Genomic DNA, 21,749 nt, shown 5'->3' with positions numbered 1-21,749 from the left:
TCAGAAACACTGAAACTTTATCATGTGAAATTTAGTCAGAGGGAGCATCAGAATAGTGGATGCCATGAAACCCAGAGCTCTCAGAAACTCCTTGGTGGTAATGGAAGCCAGTGGAAGAAGAGTTTGAAAGGAAGAAATAAGAGTTAAGGCCTTTAGTGGGGGTAGGGATGCAAGCACTGGCAGCATCTGATTCCTGCAACCTAGAAAAACATGATCCTGAGAAGAAGTCAGAGAAGACTTTTTGAACTGTATAGTGAACCCCAGGCTCTGATGAAGGGAAACAGCAAAATGAAGATTTTGCAACATGGTCTCTGGAGAGGACACCTAAATCAACAGGTCATCTAAGTAAGGAAAAATTTGAATCACTCGAAGCCTGCAAAAAGCACTCACAGGAGCAAGACATTTGGTGAGCATCTGTGGGGCAGTAGAAGGGCCAAAGGGCAAAGCAGAGAACTGAAAATGCCAGGAAGCAACAGAGAAATGTAAAAACTTCAGGAAAAGAGAATGGATGGGAATATGGAGATAAGCTCCTTGAGATCCAGAGACACCATATAGGCCTAAGGGAGCAAGAGAGGAAACAGAATCTGAAGGGACAATATCCGAAAGGAGAGCACTTTTAGAAAAGTGTTTAGATGAGAGTGGCCTAAAATAGGTCTCCAAGTGCCCTCTTTTCTGGGCACTAGCAACAGTCTGGAGTAGAACCCTTTACCCCTGTGGGGAGATTTTGAAGGACCTCTAGAAAAAAGGGAAGTTGTTCCCAAGGAAGCTGAGGAATGCCCATAAAAGGAGGATGGGATTTGCACACCATGAAGTACCCCTGATGAATAATTGATAGAACCCAAAAAGAAGAAAGGAAAGCTTTGTAGTCCCTAACAACTGAGAAACCTTAGCAGGAAGAGCCCATTTGCACTCTTCCTACCTTTAGTAGAAGGGCAGGATTGCCTACAAACAAAGGCAGGCTTAGAGGGGTGGTTTCTCTGAAATTTAGGCACAGAAGAAACAAACACATGTTTAAGTTCCTGTAAGGCCTTACCCTTACCCTTATCCTGAAGGGACTTAAGCAAACCAACAGCAGCTTCCCCAAACAAAAGTTTATTATTCAGGGGAACATCCATCAACTTAGCTTTAATATCATCAGGTAGAGGTTGTAGCCTAAGCCAAGAACACCTCCACATCACTGAACCAAAAACAGCAGCCCTAGAAGAGACATCTGCTACATCATAACTACATTTAATAGAATGATGAATGACTGAGGAGAAGTCTCTAGCAAGGGTAGAACAGAAGTTTTACCCTCAGAGTCTGGAAAATCAGAAATAAGTTCACAGACATGAGAAAAAAGAGCTAGCACATACCTAGACATATGTGTTTGATAATTAATAGCCCTAAAAGCTAGGGTAGCAGAAGTGTAAGTCTTCTTACTCGACCTTTCCATAGTTTTGCTATCCTTGTCAGAAGGCAATAACTTGGGTGAAGGAAGCAATTAAGATAGTTTATCAGAGGCTCCAGACATGACAGATGAATCAGCAGCAGGACATTTATATAGGAAAGAACAATCCTCAGACACCCTATAAAACGTGTCAGGCTTCGTGGGAGCAGGGAACAGAAAATCAGGCATATGAGAGGCATTGGAAAATCATCCAGTAAAGCAGCCAAAACAGGAGGAATAGCCACAGGTTTAGGGGAGTCCAGCTTGAGCAATGCATAGCACCTCTTATGGATAGCAGAAATCTGATCACAATACCACTTAAAAAAATCCATCATCCTAAAGAGTGTGCCCCCAAAGGAAATTTCCTTAGAAGGAACATCTGGACTAATAGATTCCTCCTTCTCTGACCCATAGTCTAAAGGAGAAGGAATTTGAGTAGAATAAGTCAATGATTCACTATCCGAATCTGACTCATTGTCAGAAGAATCCTGTTGTCTAGACCTTTTAAGGGGAGTAGCGGACCAAGGAGAAGCAGGAACTGAACCCCCTTGAGGAGGCTTTAAGGACATTAAAGCAGCAAATAGCCCCTGACTGAAGGCCTGCCACTCACTTTGCAGATCCATAGGAGCAGAAGAAACATGATTATTTTTTTGTTTCGTCTTTAAGGAAACATCCCCTCCAGAAAGCTGAGAAGGCTCGGACCCAGGACAGCAGTAGAGAACCATAGTAAGAACTTCTTCCCCAACCAAAAACTGAGGACCCCCCCCCCACAGGCCTCTTGGAAAAAATCAGCAGTGGTTCCTCCTGAACATCTGAGATGGACTCCTGCAAAACCTCTTCAGATGTGCTGCCAGCTGGATGCTCACTGGCCTCAGACAAATTTTCAGCAGAGAAATCCAATGACACAGCCAGGCAAGCCTCTGAGTTTGTAATGACCTTGGGAGAAACACCTGGCAGAGGCTGGACAGTGGAAGATTCTGGTCGTACCCTTTTCACCTTCTTCTTCCTAAATGTCTGACCCTTGGGGCAGGAGATTCCTTCCATTGTATATTTATCAAGAAGCTTAAGACTCTGGTTCTCAAGATACAAGGAAAGGAAAGAAGGTCTAATGTGAAAGGTTTTTGGAATGAATGCCTGACAAAAAAGACACATCATGGTGGTCTTTATGGGGAATTTGTCACCCACACTGGTATTTACCCTTCCTGGATGACATTAATCCCCAAGGAGCACAAAAAAGTAAAAAAAAAGACAAAATTTCCAATGGGCTCACTTATTTGCAACTGCAATAGAAGTCAGCAAATAGGTGTAGGTAGTCAATGGAGAACAAAAATACATTCAACTGGCAGAAAATCTATGCAGGCAAACAGACTGATGGTAAAAAGATATATTCAGACTGGCCGCAAAGAAGTTGTGATTATGGTAGGCCTGAATGTTACCTTTATGTCTTATGCTATGCAAGGAGCATTTGGGTGACGTCCGATGTACCTTTTAAAAGCAACAAGTAGCCTTTGATAGACTGGCTGGATGTTCAGGCTTCAAGGCAGGAAATGCCATATGTTAAGAATACTGCAGCAGTGAATGTGAGGACGTTATACAATGTCTTCACTGGCTCATCTAACAAGGGTGATGGGCTGTTCATAGACCCATTCCACTGCTGCTTCCATAGATGGTAACCAACAAGCCCATAGGCAACCAAGATCACACTTTTGCAGCGCATGCACATCCATGATAACATCTGTTGTAGAAGTGTGTCCTTCCAGGAGAAGCCCCATTGGCTGTGGCCATCATCATGGCTGTACATCTCATAGCAGGCATTGCTCAAAGTCATGCAGCACTCCAGCATTTAGCTAGAGATGTGGTACATCCAATGCAGCTCCTGGAAGAATCGACCCTCATGGGCAGGGGCAGGAACATGATGCTGAGCCCTCTGTCATACACCTGCTGGACATGTGAAGTAGATTACACCACAATGCTGCACCTACTACTGAGGCTGTATCTGGCTATCACAAAGCCAGTCCTAAAAATGCTATCAAAAGCTAAAAATATTGCACTGATGGGAACTGACAATATCCATGGATGCATCTTAAATAGCAGGAAGCATGATTCAGCCACATCCTTAACAAAACTGTTCAATCTCAACCTCCATACCTCCATACAGGTTTTGTACCAAGGGAATGGAGAACAGCTACAGTTATTCCCCTGCATAAGGGTGGACCTTCCACAGACCCAGGCAGTTACAGACTCATAAGTCTGACCAGCCTCATACACAAAGCCATTAAAAGAATTATGATGGAATTAATCAATCAAGACATAGAGAACCTCCAAACACTAGATCCATTTCAGTTTGGATTCATCAAGGGCACGTCATACTTACTCACCCTTGTGGGTTTTTTGAAAAGGTCACCAAATCAATGAATGAAGACAAAACAGTATACACTGCCTAACTCAACCTGACAAAAGCTTTTGACACAATTCCCCACTCGGGCATGGTAGAAAAGCTAAATACACTGGGAATAAACTCTATGTCACCCACTGAATTGCCAACTGTCTCACAGATAGGACACAGATAATCACCCCATGTCACCCACTGAATTGCCAAATGTCTCACAGATAGGACACAAATAATGAAAGTAGGGGAAGTTATCTCCAGAAAGAAACCAGCCATCAGTAAGAGTTCCCCCAGGGTTCTGTGCTGGGAGCATTGCTCTTTGGCATCTACTTTTCTGAAGTAAAAGTCAATGCCAAAAGGCTCTGGCTACCTAAGTCTAAAGATAGGTCTAAGCTAGGAGCACTCACTGACTCCCAAAATAGCTTAGCCATCCTGCAGGAGGGTTTGTCTCAAATAAATAACTGGTGCCAAAATCATGGTCTGAAACTAAATGTCAAAAAATGCATTATTGTATCCTTTGTGAAGTCATCTACCCCAGATAACTACCAGATGTTCACAAGCTCACAGGTGTGTACTAGGCTAATGGCCCTGGAGTTTTACAAGCCTAGCCCATAGAAGTGCCCTAGCATTGTGCCACCTGATGTTAGTTCCCAGTACCTCTGTCAAGTAGAGCCACTGGAGTGATTCCCTGTGGCGAACTTTCTATTTCCCATCCTCTCATCAAGATTTCTCTTGAAGAGGGCCAGTAAGGTGCTCTGCTTGACAAGTATGGGAAGTCTAACCCAGAGTATGGGCAGTCTCTGGGTTATGAACCTGTCCCTCCAGCATGTTCTGTTGATTGTGGTAATGAGGTTGAGGTCTCTGGAGCATGTGGTGTGGAGGGATTTGGATTTCTTTAGATGTAACATTTCTAACAGAGCTGGGTCAGACATGGCTTTGTAAGTCAAGCAGAGATCACCTCTTAGTAGACGATATGAGACACAGAATAGCTGGAGTTTTTTGAGTCTGTCCATGTAGGACATGTGTTTAAAGACTAGGATCCTCTTCATGAGGTACTTTTGTGGCCTCTCCAGCTGTTGCAGGTGTCTAGTGAGGTACATGCCAAATGGGGCATTATACTCTATGATTGGTCTAATGAGGGAAGAGTAGAGAGAAATGATGACCTCTTTCTTCCTGGATGCAAAAACCTTGGTAATGAGATGTGCCACATAGAAGGAATTTCTGACCACAGTGGCAATGTGGTGGTCGAAGTAGAGGTTGCTGTTAAGCTGTGCCCCCAGATCTCTTATAATGCCTTCAGTGTTCAGTGGGCTCCCATCAATGTGGAAATTAGTGGGAATTGAGTTTTTCCCAAAGGGGATGATGACGCATTTTCTGGTATTAAGCTTAAGGCCATGGTTTCAACACCAGTCATTGGTCACAGTGAGGACTTTCTGTAGGATGTCTGCATTACTTGAGGAGTTAATAATGGCTCCCAGCTTGCAGTCATCTGCTAACTTGGTCAGCCAAAGTCCCTCTGTGTTGGCCTGGACTTCTGAGAAGTAGATGCCAAACAGGACAGGACCCAGGACCGATCCCTGTGGGACTCCACTTGTGACTGGTCGGCAGTCTGACTTGGAGTCCACTACTTTCACACTGTGGGTTCTATTTGCCAGTTTGCAACCCACCTAATGATACAGGAGTTGATGCCTAGTTTGGTGAGTTTATCAATAATTCCTGAATGAGGAATAGTATCAAAGGCCTTGGCCAGATCGAGGTAGGGTGTATGAACAGCTCTGGTGACTGACTCAAAAAAGTCAACCAGGTTGAGCAGGTATGATCTAACTTTCACAAAACCAAATTGCATGGGATCTAGAGTTTGGAGATTCCCTATATCCTTGTTAATTAGGTCAATGATGATGCGCTCCATAACCTTACATATCAGACTCATCAGGCTAATGGGGCGATAGTTTCCAGAGTCTGTAGTCGCTACTCCTTTATGGAGAAGGATAACTGTTGCAGTGCGCCATTCAGTAGGGACAAAGCCTGAGGTGAGGCTGTGAGTGAACAGGGTACATAGATGTGGTGCCATTTCACTTTGTAATTCATGTAGAACACAGCCAGGGATATTGTGGGGTCCCATGGAAGCTGTATTCTTGGCCTTGGACAATACAGCTTTAAACTGTGCTGCAGTAATGCTGGGTGCCCGGCATTCTTCCGGTATTGAGATTGGTCCTTTATGGGGGAGACAGGGGTAAAGTTGGCACTGAATCTGTCGGCCAGTATGTTGGCAATATCTGTTGGCTCAGTATAGGAGGTACCATTGTGCAGTAACTCACAGCAAATCTGGGTATTGTCATGGAGATTCTTGATATAACTATCACTGACAATACACTCCTAAGTGTTAACAAAGTTGTTTAGGACTTGGTAACTTACATCGACGGGTACCTAATATTTGACTAACATGTGTCTATTGTTGTAAGAAAGTACTTTTATACTGCACAGATTATGAACAAGGGGACTGTGTATAGATCCAGGGATGTCATTGTCCCCATTTTACTCAGACCTCATTAGGACAATCATTGAATATAATGCTTTTTTTGGCATGTATTTGTCTAGACACATGCAATAGCTAGAACACCCAAAGAGATACCTTGCTAAAAGGATGCAAGACCTAAACAACATGCATGGACCAGCTTGAAGCCCTGTCACTATAGTTAGCATCCTACAGACTGCTGTGTCTGGCATACAAGACATCCTCTGACCCATTACTGATGGATTTACTGCACATCAGCAAGTCAAATGGCATCATAAATACTCAGTCTAGGCATCTAAACCTCTTCAGTAACATCATCAGGATGGTTTAGAGGGACAGGTATATTTCATACTTATGCTCCACAAAGGTGGAGCCACAATGGACCCCAGGAACTATCGCCCTATAAGCCTGACTAGCTTGGTCTGCAAAGCTATGGAGCACATCATCATGGATCTCATTAACAGAGACATTGGGAACCTCCAAACACTGGACCCTACCCAGTTCGGCTTTGTTAAGGGCAGATCATGCCTCCTAAACCTTGTAGACTTCTTTGAGACAGTTACCAAGGCTATAGATGATGGAAAGGTGGTCCACACAGCCTACCTAGACCTCACAAAGGCCTGCAACACCATTCCCCACTCAGGTATTATAGACAAGCTCACCAGCCTGAACATTAACCCCTACGTCACGAGATGGGTTGCCAGCTGTCTCACAGACAGAACCCACATGGTAATAGTAGAGGGAGGTAGGTCTGACTCTAAACTGGTTACAAGTGGTGTTCCCCAGGGCTCAGTCCTAAGAGTCTCCTGTTCGGCATATACTTCTCAGAGGTACAGACAAGCACAGGAGGACTATGGCTGACCAAGTTTGCAGATGACTGCAAACTCGGGGTTAAAATTGACTCTCCAGCTGACACAGACATCCTCCAAAAGGGTCTCACTGAGACAAATACCTGGTATCAAAACCATGGCTTCAAGCTAAATGCCAAAAAGTGCATAGTCATCCCCTTTGGAAAAAATAAAGTACCCACAAATTATCACATAGGTGGTAGCCCCCTAAATACGGAACACATAATAAGGGATCTGGAGACCCATGTAGATAGTAACCTCACCTTTGATAATCACATTGCCAAAGTAGCTAGAAAATCCTTCTATGTGGCCCACCTAATCATAAAAGGGTTTGCATCCAGATCGAAAGAAGTCATTGGGCCCCTCTACGCATCACTCATCAAACCCATCATAGAGTACAATGCCCCATTTGGGATGTACCTTACAAGACACCTGCAACAACTGGAAAGACCACAGAAGCACCACACCAAGAGGATCACTGGCCTCAAGCAGATGCCCTATGCAGCTCGACTGAAGAAATTCCAGCTGTACTCAGTTGCATACTGCCTACTCAGAGGTGATCTCTGCCTGACATACAAGGCCATGTCCAACCCAGAATTGATGGACATGCTCCACCTAAAGAAAACCATATCCCCTTGAGCCACACACTCCAGGGATCTAAACCTCACCACAACAATAAATAGGATGTGCTGGAGGGATAGATTCCTGTCCCAGAGACTTCCCATGCTCTGGAACAAGATTCCAGTCTACATTAGGCAGAGCTTCTCGCTAACCCTCTTCAAGAGAAACCTTGACGAGTCGATGGGAAACAGAAAGTTTACCCCGGGGATCACTTCAATGGCTCTGCTGGACAGATGCACTGGGACCTAATCTAAGGGGGTGGTGAAAGCCAACACATTCCGGCTCGGCTTATAAAATGCCTTCGAGCAGATAGCCTAGTACCTACCTATAAACCTATGAACCTATAGAAGATACTGCTGCTAGAATACAAACTCCCCATCCAAATAATACAGAGTTCATTGGTGTTTATTTTCAAGTGCAATTTAGATCTATGAATGGGAAACATACAATTCACTCAAGAATGCCCCCTGTACTACTAATGCAGCTCTTAAATGTTTTGTCCCACACGAGTCCCCTCAAAGTATGTATGGTATGATCCCAGTTGTTCTCATTAGGGGTAATATATAATTATTGACCACGGGATGAGTGAGGTCAATCTGTAAGAAATGGGATAGGTTATTTTGAGCACAAAAGGGAAATTGGTTAGGCATAAAATGGCCTGCAAGAGCAGCTAGACTAATGCTTACCTATGAAGCTGTGGACCCAAACTCATACCACTGCATCCTCCTGTATAACTCACCCCTCCACTGACCCTGTCCATTTTGTTCAAGTGTTACATTAAAAGCACCCCCCCTAGTACTTACATTTCACAGAAAAGCATGCTTTACTTTCATGCTTCACAGCACTCACAATCACATACTTCCCAGTGAAAACAATGCACTCCTGTACCCTGTTCTCCATATGTGCAAATGATGATAGGTGTAACCTGCCCATTGTACATTGTTACTTGGGTTACCCATATCTGATGCGCACTGTCTCTGTGTATCCTATGAATGGGTAAACATAGGCTGAAGCTGGCTTTGCATGCATGTTTACTGAACTGCATCTGCTTTACCATGGTATACCATATTCTGGAGTTATGTGCAAGCTGCTACCTCTCTTCTAGTGCGACAGCATACTGTGCCCACCTCCATCTGCCATAATCAGCCCCTGCTACTGACTCCTCCTCTAACTCAGCTTCCACTGATTGCTGTGCTAGAAACAGCTGCCCCTGCCAGTGTCCACCCTGCCGTAACTGCTGTCTAAGTGTAATATTGTGTAATATCGCACACACAGACACAGTTTTTTCTACATGCACCAGCAGTCATACTGCAGGGCACCACTGGATGTGTCCAAGCAGCAAAAGCATGCCCTCAGCAGCACAAACACAAGCTGAATAATGTTTGTTATTTGTGATTGCACATGACTGTACCCATGGTCTGTTAGTTATAAGGATTTCTCATGGGTGTCATGCATTAGAGTTCCAGGGTATATGTAGCATCACCAACAAAATGATCCTATAGGGAATCACCCCACACAAACCATTGCTACAGGTTACAAGTGTGCCTTATCTTGCATTCATGATATATGTTTGGGTAATCTGCCCACACACATGGTAGATTATACCATGAATGACAGATCATCAGACAGTTGATAGAGTGATACCCATTGTGGTTCATGTAACTCCTTCTTAGTTATCCCAGTGGGCCTTTATTTCAATCTAGATGCAAAATGTGGTCCCCACTACTTCAGGGAAATGGGCTATATAATTAAAATTCTGCATGGAGTGGGCCTTTTCCTCTGGTATATATGGGAGCCACACATGCTGAGGCATAGCTTCAAGAAACTGATGGAGGATTCTCGAGGCAGATGCCTGAGATATCCCCCACTGTGTCCCCAGATGTTTGCTGAAAGATCCCTGCAGTTACTATACATAAAGCCACACATACTTTATTATCCACTAGGATATGTACTCCATGAATCCCATGGAGCTACAGCTGAGGCTGACACATGTCCCCATTTTCTTGAATGGTATCTTAATATACATGGTACCAAACCACAGTTTCAGTGTCACCGAGTCTATTAAATGTTAAGTGCCGTCTGACAACTCTGCATCTCTGAGGTGAGGTAACACATCATCAAACATGGCCGCATCAATAACAGTCTCTTGTAGACACATTTTCTAAAGCTGCAATAGGCCCTGACATTGTTTAATGATTCAGTCAGCCTGAGCAGGAGCATTTGGCTGAGTTCAAATATACATCAGTGGCACAGTGGTAGTTCTGTTGTTCAGTATTTATATGTTTCACAATCACTCCACTGTCTCATTGCTAATAAGGCAAACATTATCTTATTAGCATATACAGAGATGCTCGTTTGAATAACGTTACTTATTACCATGTCATCATACAGTTGTTAACATATAATTCACCAGGCATCACTGTTCATCCCGGCCACTTCATGCAACTTGCTGTTTTTATGAATTGCACAGATGCTGCATGTGGCCACTTATCACACAAATACATTTACCGCAATGGAGACTATCCAGGTGCAACTAACCATAGGCAAAACTGCCTTACAGTTTGTAGCATGCTACAGACCACCATCTCAAACTCAGGAACCCCACACAGCCTTCCTGAAGACACTGGAGAGTATGAATGTCTCTCCAAATACCATCATTTTGGGAGACTTCAACTACCCAAACATAGACTGGGAACATTACTCAAGCCCCAACACCCTAGCCCAAAGGTTCCTAGAATTCATAAACTCAAATGCAATGGAACAACTAGTCACCATTCCCACAAGAGGAGACAATATACTAGACCTGATCATCAGAAACATGGGGACAAAATGCTCCACACTGGAAGTATATCCCTCCTTGGTAAGATCAGACCATAAATTAATCTCACTGGAAATCCACATCCGCCCCCACCCCTGCACAAAAGACCACAGTGAAGAACTTCTCAAAAGCAAACTTCACACTAAGACTGAAGTGGTATCCTTCAAGGCCCCTGAGCTAGTGGAAACCACAACCCACACTGCTGAATCCTTTGCAAATGCCTTCTATGGGCACCTTCAAGAATGCATGGATCATGCAATCCCAAATAAAACCAAGACCCACTCCCCCAAAGGCAGGCGCCCGGTCTGGTGGACCCCAGCCATAAACAAACTTTACAACAGGAGGAGGAAGCTACTACATGACAGAGCAAAATCCCTAAAAGGTAAGGCGTCTCTGATCAGTACTAGCAAAAAACTATGATCACTCATAAAATCATTCAAGTCCAACTTTGAGAGAAAAATCGCAAAAGACACAAAAGACAATCACAAGGCCTTCTTTAGCTATGTTAGAAACCTGGGTGGAAACTCCCAGATATGCTCAGAGTTAGTCCAAAATGACACAAAATACACTGAACCCACTGGCATTGCCAACATTCTGGCAGACAGGTTCAATGCAAATTTCTCCTCCCCCCCAAAAGGAGAAATAACTATCCCAGCAGAGTGTAGCCTCCCTAACATCTCAGATGCCCAGATGAGAGCCACCCTCTCTAAAGCTAAAAACACAGCATCAATGGGACCGGATGGTGTCCCGGGCTGTGTGCTACATGAACTCCAAGAGGAACTAAACCCACACATAAGGCTGCTGTTTAATCTTAGCCTTACTACAGGATACGTACCCAAAGAGTGGCGTACGGCAACAGTGGTCCCACTTCACAAAGGCGGTGCTTCTACGGACCCTGGAAATTACTGCCTCATAAGCTTGACGAGCCTGGTCTGCAAAGCTATGGAGAGGATCATTATGGAACTCATAAACAAAGACATTGGGGACCTACAGACATTGGATCCTACCCAATTTGGCTTTGTCAAGGGCAGATCCTGCCTTTTGAACTTGGTCGACTTTTTTGAAACAGTCACTAAGGCCATTGATGAGGGTAAGGCAGTTCACACAGCCTATCTTGACCTTGCAAAAGCCTTTGACATAATACCCCACTCGGGCATCATAGACAAACTCACCAGCTTAAATGTAAACCCATATGTCACAAGATGGGTTGCAAACTGGCTCAAGGACAGAACCCACAGGGTCAGAGTTGCTGGAGCTATGTCAGACTCTAAGCCAGTCACAGCCAGTGTCCCACAGGGCTCAGTCCTGGGACCCCTCTTGTTCGGCATTTATTTTTCCAAGGTACAGGCAAACATAGGAGGATTGTGGCTGACAAAGTTCGCAGATGACTGCAAACTGGGCGCCATAATTGATACTCCAGCAGACACAAACATCCTTCAGAGAGGCCTCATAGAAATGGATAATTGGTGCCAGAGCCATGGCCTTAAGCTGAACACCAAAAAATGTATAGTCATACCCTTTGGGAAAAACGAGGTACCGACAAATTACCACATAGGCGGTAATCCATTAAGTATGGAAGAGGTAATCAGGGACCTAGGGACCCAGGTTGACAGTAACCTCTCATTTGACACTCACATTGCCAAAGTGGTTAGGAAGACCTTCTATATTGCCCACCTTATCATGAAGGGTTTCACATCTAGATCAAGAGAGGTCATTGTGCCCTGTACTCTTCTCTTATCAGACCAATGATTGAGTACAATGCCCCATTTGGGATGTATCTCACCCGACACCTGCAGCAGTTGGAAAGACCCCAAAAGTTCCTCACCAAGAGGATAAAGGGTCTTAAACATTTGTCATATGCTGCCCGACTGAAAAAACTCCAGCTCTATTCAGTCGCATACCGCCTACTCAAAGGTGATCTGTGCCTGACGTACAAGGCCATGTCCAATCCTGAATTAATGGACATGCTCCACCTCAGAAAATCCAAATCCATCAGAGCCACGAGAACAAGTGACTTAAACCTCAACACAGAAATAAATAGGACGTGCTGGAGGGACAGATTCATAACCCAGAGGCTCCCTACACTCTGGAACAGAATCCCAGTCTATGTTAGGCAGAGCCCTTCACTGACTCTATTCAAGAGAAATCTCGACGAGTGGATGGGTGATCGTAGGTTTACCCCGGGGGTCATCTCTGTGTCACTACTAGACAGAGGCATAGTAAACTAAACCCTAAAAGGGCATAGTATTCTCATCCTAAGGGGTGGTGTAAGCCACATACACTCTGGCTAGGCTTATAAATGCCTTAGGGCAGATAGCCTAGTACGAACCTATGAACCTATGAACCTATGTGGCAAACATTTCTGAATCGGGTCTTCTGTGTCTCCTATCAAAATAAAGTGACTATTCTATCTCATTTCTGTGATATAATCAAATAGTGGATTACATAACTAACTAAAATGTTGTTAACATGAGCTTTAATTAAGAGGCTTTGATAAAAATGTAAATGAGACCTTATAAAAATGATTAATGTGTTATATAACCAACTAAAATCTTGTAAACATGCACTTTAATTAAGGAGAACTGTTAAAAATGTTACTGAGAACTGTAAGCAAATAATGATTGGATTATATAACCAAAATCTTTTAAACATAGATTTTAATTAAGGAACACTGTTAGGGCAGTGAAACAACATTTCAGTTAACCATGTAAAATCAAAAAGGCATTTTCAAGTATACTTCTAATAAAGTAATTTTGTTTATGATAAAGAATGTGCTTACAAAACTGCACTTTCATTTGCATTAATATCAGCTTTGTTGTTCCTGATGAATCATACCTCTCAACTATCCAGATTTTTGCAGAATGTCCAGATTTTTGCCTCATTTTTGTGGTCTGTTCCTCGTATAGTGTGTGGTTTTCTGGCAAATCACCGAGAATTGAAGTCACTAAATAATGACATACTTTGTATTGCAGACTTCATATCCTTCAGGAAATGCATACTACCCCAAATCCTGTTATTCTAGCAATTTTTTTAAGTTTACCAGAGAAATATTTATAATCTGTCCCTAGATTTGTGCCTTTGTCACTCCATTACTTTGTCCAGATTTTTTGTGCTAAGGGCTTGGGAAGTACGCTAATGATAAAATCATCTTAATTTGCTGTTTTAATGAACTCATAAATGAGTTATTACCATTGCCTTACTGTAATACAATGTGACTCATTTGCTTAACAGTAAGCTGTCTTACAGGCTGTTTTGTTTTGAAACAAGGGAAACTATCATTTTATCATTTTCTTCTGAAAATTGGCAATTACAGAGTCAAATTCTTAGTTACAAGTATGACATTGAGTTGAAAGAGTAATTATTTGCATATAACAGTGCTAATAGCAATGACCTCTGTTTTTTTACCCGGAGGAGCTCTAAATGACATGCTAGATCTGATAGAGCTGCACATGAACAACTGTTTACTCATATAGGTAGTAGATGCAAATAACCAGGTAATCTCACATATGAGGAGATGATATTGGTCCTGAAATGGATGACACAGAAGGCACATAGCATTACATGCAATAGTGTTGTCACTTGTAATAGTGTTGTCACTTGTAATAGTGCTCTCACTTGTAATAGTGTTGTCACTTGTAATAGTGCTCTCACTGAGCTGCACAAGTGATGCTTTTACTAAAATAAGACTGCACTATTCTCGTTCTTCATAAGTAATAACAGGAAGACTAAATGGCCAATATTGTTTGAACAGTTCAGGCAGAATTTCTAAAAAGGATTAAAACTGCAAAGATTTGAGTACCATCTTACTCAAAATAGCATAAATTACAGTATTACTTACATCATTATCGATGGTAGGCAGTTTGTCCACTAATATGTGAGCTAAAGAAATAACATCTTGGAGCAGAGAATTACCCTTTTACCATATACACCGACACACCATACTGTTTTTGATACAGAAAAGGCGTTTGTTTCATTCTGTTGTTCATGGTGCTTGGTCTAGCATTCTTAGTGTTGCAACCTACCCCACATGGTGTTACAAAGGGTGAAGTGTCTAACAGTAAAAGCATACAACTATGGCATTCTTAACACCTTAACATCTGCATAAGTATACGAGCTGCCATATGTGTGCATAACATGAAGCCGGAGAAAGACAACCTGGGCTCAGTGAACATATGAGCAGTGCATGAGACATTAAACAGAACAAAAAACAGGTTCAGTGATACAATGCAGATTTTACTTTTATTCATTTCAGTTTCTTAAGCAGGTGGTCAGACAGGTTAGCAGACCCTTTCAGCCATGTCTTTATGACAGTACAAAATACACAAGGGATACAAACCAAGAATAACATATGGCTTAAGCTAACAGTTCTAGTACATTGCCTGTAGTGCCTGCGCTGTTTTGGCAATACAAGACTGTAACCTATGTATAACTACAATGAGTATATATTCACATTAGACTGCGTTATTACAGTAGAAAATATGTGCACCGATGTTGCTATTCAAGACTTGAGTATCACTGTCTGGATAGTTACCATACATTTGTCCAGGAATTCCATTTGGTACTTAGCCACATTCAGATTTTCCACCTGTAGGCATCCTTTTCTCACTCACTAGGAACTTTGAACACCACTGGATCACACAGGATGTCCCTCAGTTCTATAACTACCTGACCACTGGATCACACAACATGTGTCTCAGTTCCATAACTACCTGACCACTGAATCACACAACATGCACCTCAGTTCTATAACTACTTGACATTTCCCCCAGATCAAGCAGCACAATCAATACTGACTATCATTACACACCAGTCTTGGACACTCACATGGTGTTTGATTCCTCTCACCTTCCCCAAACTTTTCTCATCCTTAGCTAGGTTAGGTTATATATCTTCTATGGATAAACACACACACACACACACACACACACACACACACACACACACACACACACACACACACACACACACACACACACACACACACACACAGACACACACACAGACACACACACTCACTACAGTCAAAGTTCAGGCATTGTCATCCAACAGGAACATGATATGATACATTAAACTCAGCTAGACAATTTTAACCCTTCAGTTGTCTACTTGCTTAATGTGTTCTGTTACACCTTCACCACTTTTCTGTACAACAGACCCCACCATGCTTTCTGTGTAAGACATAGATACCATATGCCACATCCAGAGAGTCATTCAGAAGTCAAATTGTTTGTGTCTTTCGGCTTTTTCCCGGTTAGGGGTCGCCACAGTGGAACTCCGGTCTGCTAATGATTGGTAGTTGATTTATACATGCAGAGTTACCAGCCCTGACGCACAACATTCAACGTAGGTACGCCCTTTCACGCATGTCTCCACGCAGAAGACGCTCTAGCTGAGAATCGAACCGAACAGCATCTTACTGTGAGGGGACAACGCTACCGCAGCACCACCACTGCTCATTCGGAAGTCAAATAAATATTAATAACGTCATCTGTCAATGGCTTATCTACACATCCCTAAAAAGGAAAAATAAGTCAGTGGCTGAAGACACCATTCACTGGTGCATGGTAAGTATAAGAATGGAACCTTTTATTACCTATGACCTCATGACCTCGTTATTAATTGGAGCAATCTCATGAGCTGTTAATGTCAGCTATGCACTTTCACTGAAACGATAAGTGTCAATGCAGGCGTGGGAAAATGGTATCATTAAGAGTTTTCTTGACTGGGTCATTGCAACAAACCCAGCCAACATCACACTGGCCACTGTAATGGTTGACGCTATCAGGGATTATGTGTGCACATTTTTGAATGGTGTCTTATAAAAATTGACAAGTTTCACAGGACTGTGTCAGAAGAAATAAGAAGAAAACCGATGCTCTGTTGTTATTCACATTCTGAAATGCTACCTTGGCACCGTTGATTACATGAGCACTAGATACTGTATTACATTGTCTCAGTTCTGTTTTTAGCAACATCTGAAACAACATGTCTTTCTGCGAAAAAAAAAAAAAAAAAAAAACCTCAGGTGTACAAGCCTACCATAGATCTACTCTTATATTTTTGTATGCATGCATCTATGCATTTATACTTTGTTAGCTGGGTACGCCAGCTGGTGCAAGAAACTTTTTCAGCCATAACCCAGACCACAAAGAAGTAAAAGAAAGAATAAGAAGTTTAAAGGTACAGGATATTAAATGGGATGAAGTAACAGCCAGAGAGACTGAAACAAACTTAAGAAAAGCCTCAAACAGGAAAACCCCAGGCTCAGATGCAGTACCTAACTTTGGTTAAAAGTACTAACATATTTGCACTAGGATTTAGCCATGAGTAAGAACTATTTATATGTGCATCCTGAACAGGCACCACACTGGCTAACAACAGGCAAAACAATGCTCTTACTTAAGAGTGAACCTGCAAGCTATCCTGAAAATTATAGACCAATAACTTGCCTTCTGACGACGTATAAGCTATACACGGTAACTGACACTGACAGAGTTCATAGTCATTTAGAAGAAAACTCAATTATGGCAGTAGAACAAAAGGGCAATAAAAGAAAGTCATATGGAACAAAGGATCATTTGTTGTTAAATAAAGTCATAGTGAAGAATTGTAAAAAGGGGAAGAGTCTAAGTATGGCATGGATTGACTACAAAAAAGCATTTGATGGTATCTCAAATTCATGGATAAAAGAGTGCTTAAAATGTATAAGATACACCCTTCACTGATTGACTACATTATATTAACCATGAAACAATGGCAGACAACTTTGCAATTAAGCCATGATAAAGGACAGATTATTATCCCAGGGATAAAAATTCAAAGGGGGATATTCCAGGGTGACTCTCTGTCACTGTTGCTATTCTGCCCTGCCACTAATCCATTAAGTTGTTTACTTAACAGCTTAGGCCATGGCTACAATTTGACTTCTAGAAAACAACAAAGTCTAATGACTTCTCATGTTCTCTTTGTTGATGATTTAAAACTGTATTGCTCATCAGACGAGGAACTGAAAGCACAGCTGCAGGTTGTCAAAACTTTTTCAGGTGATATTAGAATGTCATTTGGTCTTGATAAGTGTGCAAAAGCAACCTTTAAAGCAGGAAAACTGCAGCACCAGGACAGCATCAGTTTGGAACAAGAATGTAATATAAAAGAACTTGAGCAAGAGGGAGTGTATAAATACTTGGGAATTGATGAAGGATGAGAAATAAAACATGAATAAATGTGAATAAAACTCAGTAAGGAATACTTTAGAAGACTTAAATTAATTCTGAGAACAGCATTGACATCTTTGAACAAGATCCAAGCAATCAAAATCAATTTGCTCTTCCTATCATAACTTACAGTTTTGGAGTGATTGACTGGCCCCAAAAAGTGTTGGATAGATTAGATATTAAAACAAGAAGGATGCTTCGTGCTCACCAAATTATTTATAAAAATCAGTGTACCAAGATTATATATTCCCCGTTCCGAAGGAGGGATGGGCCTCCTTGAAACCGATTACATGTATAGATCTGCAATTGTGAGACTCCACACATATCTACTGACCTCACAGGATCCAAATTTAGTGAAAGTTTTGAAACATGAGGAGAATAAATCTAAGATGACTTCTCTGCTTAATTTAGAAGAAGCATATCAACGTCAAGCAGGAATGGAAATCAAACCAGAAGTAGATAAAAACCAGGCAGCAAATGAATGTGCTAAAAAACAAAAGAAAGAATATAAGGTGAAGGGCTGGATGAGAAGGCAAGAAATGTGGAAAAAACATAAATATAGTTGCAAGTATAGAAAACTTCTGGAAGAGCCTCATATTGATCAAGAATGAATGCAGGAATGGATAAGGGGAGGCAAATTCAAACCAAGAAATGAAAGGTTAATATTGGCATCCCAAGATAGATACATGCTGGTTTACAAAGTCCATTGAACATGTGGAAGAAACAGACAAATGTAGGTTTTGTAAAACCAAATTGTAAACAGTCAAACACCTTGTTAATGGTTGCAACACACTAATGGCAGAAGTACTGTATAATGAAAGGCATAATAATGTAGAGAGACTGTTGCTCTGGGGATTGTGCAAACATTATGGTATTGAAGTGGCTGAAAAACACTGGAACATTAGCCAAAAAGCATCATAGAAAATGATGACGTTTATATCACATGGGATCACCCATTACCAACAGTTCAAAAGACAGACGTTAGAAAACCTGATATAGTGGTCCAAGAAAAGAAGACAAAAGTAGCATCGATCATTGAAATCCCCACAGCCAGTGACTGTAGTGTTTTGCGTACAGAGAGACACAAAGTCATAAAATACCAGGATCTGCAAGCAGAAACAAAAGCAATGTGGGAGAAAACTTCCCGGTCAGTTCCAATAATAGTTGGAGCAACGGGTCTTATAAAAAGTAATCGACAATCGTATTTAGATATGTTACCGATCCATGTAACCCCATACGAACTGCAGAAGGAGTCATTACTGGGCACATTGCAGGTGCTGCGAAGAGCACTTTTGGCTGACATCAAAGAGTGAAACAATACTAATTTCATGAACTTTAATCGTACTTTGACTTAGGAATGGGGTCCATTCCCATCATGGTATAAGAAACCCAAAACTCTTGGAGGAATTAAAAAAAGTAATGACAATAGCAAGTAAGAAATGCCTTAGGAATACAAAGAGAAAAAATACCGCTATTAAACATTTGTCAAAGACTGCACATACGAACCATAGCCAAGGGGTGCCAGTGAATAAATAAAACATGAATCAACATTAAAATGCACACATTATCAAAGTTTAATAGACAATGCAGACGATTTAAACTTAATTATAAATACAGAATGGTATGTATGCCTATTGAATGGCTCATGCCATTGTAATATGTTACTACAGAGAATGGATTAGTTTGTTCATGCTGCATGGCTGTACAAAAAAGGGGGTTGTTAACTGTATTTGCATATGAAATATTTGATGTAACTCAGAGATAATCTGTGTTGTCTATATACTGGAATTCTAAACACAAACCTGTCAAAGTTCTTGCACTTCATAACCAAATTGTATTTTCTATCCTCACTAACAAAAATAATTTCCAGCCTTGAGCAATAATGACTCCATGTCAACAAAGCAAGAACATTTTGGCACAATATTGACCAGCTGATGAAACCTGGCTGTCCTTCACCCCTTCCCCTCCCCTTACCAGTGCCTTAATCTCAGGATAGTAAGGTTGCAAGTCAGATTGTCTGCCACACCTTTCTATGACTCCATAACAACTGTGGCAAATAATGAAGTGTTAGGGCTCGAGAACCACTTAGACAAAATGGTCACTGTTTACTCTTCAGAAAGCCTCTTTTGACTTGATCTACAAATTCCTTTGCAAACTGTAGCTCAGAGTGCTGAAGCTGATACACTCCCTCATACAGTAGTAGAAAATTACTGCTTGTTGTTTGTTGCATATTCTGACAATCTAGCAAACAAGTCTGTGCCTTTCATTGTGGAAACGGTTACTTACTAGTCCTCTATACAAAAGTTGAGATCAGTAGTAACCAACACCTCACGGCGTATTATCCTATAATGATTCTGTCTCTTCAATCTGGGATCCTAGAACATGTGTTCACTCAAAGCCTTTGCAGCAAATGTTAAGTTGCATTCCACATTTTAAAAACCCAGCATGATTTCATGACAAACCACAGCACTGATATGACACTTCTAGATGCTGTAGAATGCATTCACTCTCATGTAGATCAATGCAAAGCAGTCATCTTTAAGTCTTCTTACACTTTTCCAAAGCATTCAGTATGGGGCTGCTCTGCTGGACCGAATAGATTTTAGCTAGTTATGGTCCCACATCTAATGGCATTTTGCAGTTTAATGAAAGTCAGATGACATGGTAGCATCTCTTCTACCTTGACAATCAAAACTGGAGTTCTATAATGCTCATTGTAAGGACCTCTCCTGTTTTAGTTTTAAATGAATGACATTGAATCACCGTGAAAATATGAAATTAATCTAGTACTCTGGTACGTGCATTGTGATCTTTGCAGGTGACAATTGCTGCAACTAGTTGTAAATTTCAGGAAAGCACATGAACTGGAAGTCAAATAAAATAAAAAAAAATCTTACTGAAATATTCAGCTATTAAATTTGAAATTTTAATTTAGTTTTCACTCTTTGCAACAATAGTTTGATGCTATTAGGATGCATACCAAGGCTACTAAGATGAAATCTGTGTTATTTGCAACTAAGAGCCTACAACTTGAGACTGCTGAGCTAATAGCAACAAAGACGAGCCCATCGCAGTTACTCAAAGGACTTAGCATCACATTTTCAGACTGACCCTCCTTCAAAACAATATAAAAGCTAAACACCTGAGCTGTTTCCATAACAATATGCTCAGTATTGACAAAAGTATGGCTAACATCCATGCCAAGACAAACCGGAAAATTTGTCAGACTCTATGGAGCCAAGGCATTCCTTTCAAATGGCACCAACATTACTGCTGACTCCTACCTATTTCTGTCACTCATGTGCTTAACTCACCAACCAACATGACTATAGTCAACTGCCCTGTGAAAGCTTGAGCACGTATGTAACAAAATAGGCCAGGTTGTGTCTGGGTATCATGGCAGAACATATTACTGTTTATTTTATGTATATAATAGAATAGGCCAGGTTTTGGTTAGGTACCATGGTAGAACATATTACTGTTAATTTTACGTATATAATAGAATAGGCAGGGTTTTGACTGGTTACCATGGTAGAACATATTACTGTTTATTTTATGTATGTAATAGAATAGGCCAGGTTTCAGCTGGATATCGTGGTAGAATATATTACTGTTTATTTTATATATATAATAGAATAGGCTGGGTTTCAGCTGGTTGCCATGGTTGAACATATTACTGTTTATTTTAAAACACAAAGACAGTATCCTAGATTGGATACTTATCAAAAGCCACCCCAATATGTACAAGTCGGGGACCCTCACAGATGACCTAAGTGACCATTTACTTACATAAATTATCAAGCACAAGGTGGACAACCCCCACCAGACCACCTTTAAAACCATCAGAAATAATAAGAACTTCAACTCCACCAATTTTCAAAATGAACTTAAAGCTTGCAATTGGTCAATCCTAAAGCC

This window comes from Protopterus annectens, chromosome 11.part0 (genome assembly GCF_019279795.1).
Source record: "Protopterus annectens isolate FY-2018-M chromosome 11.part0, PAN1.0, whole genome shotgun sequence".
In the NCBI taxonomy this organism is placed as follows: Eukaryota; Metazoa; Chordata; order Ceratodontiformes; family Protopteridae; genus Protopterus; species Protopterus annectens.
This window is presented reverse-complemented; position numbering follows the sequence as displayed.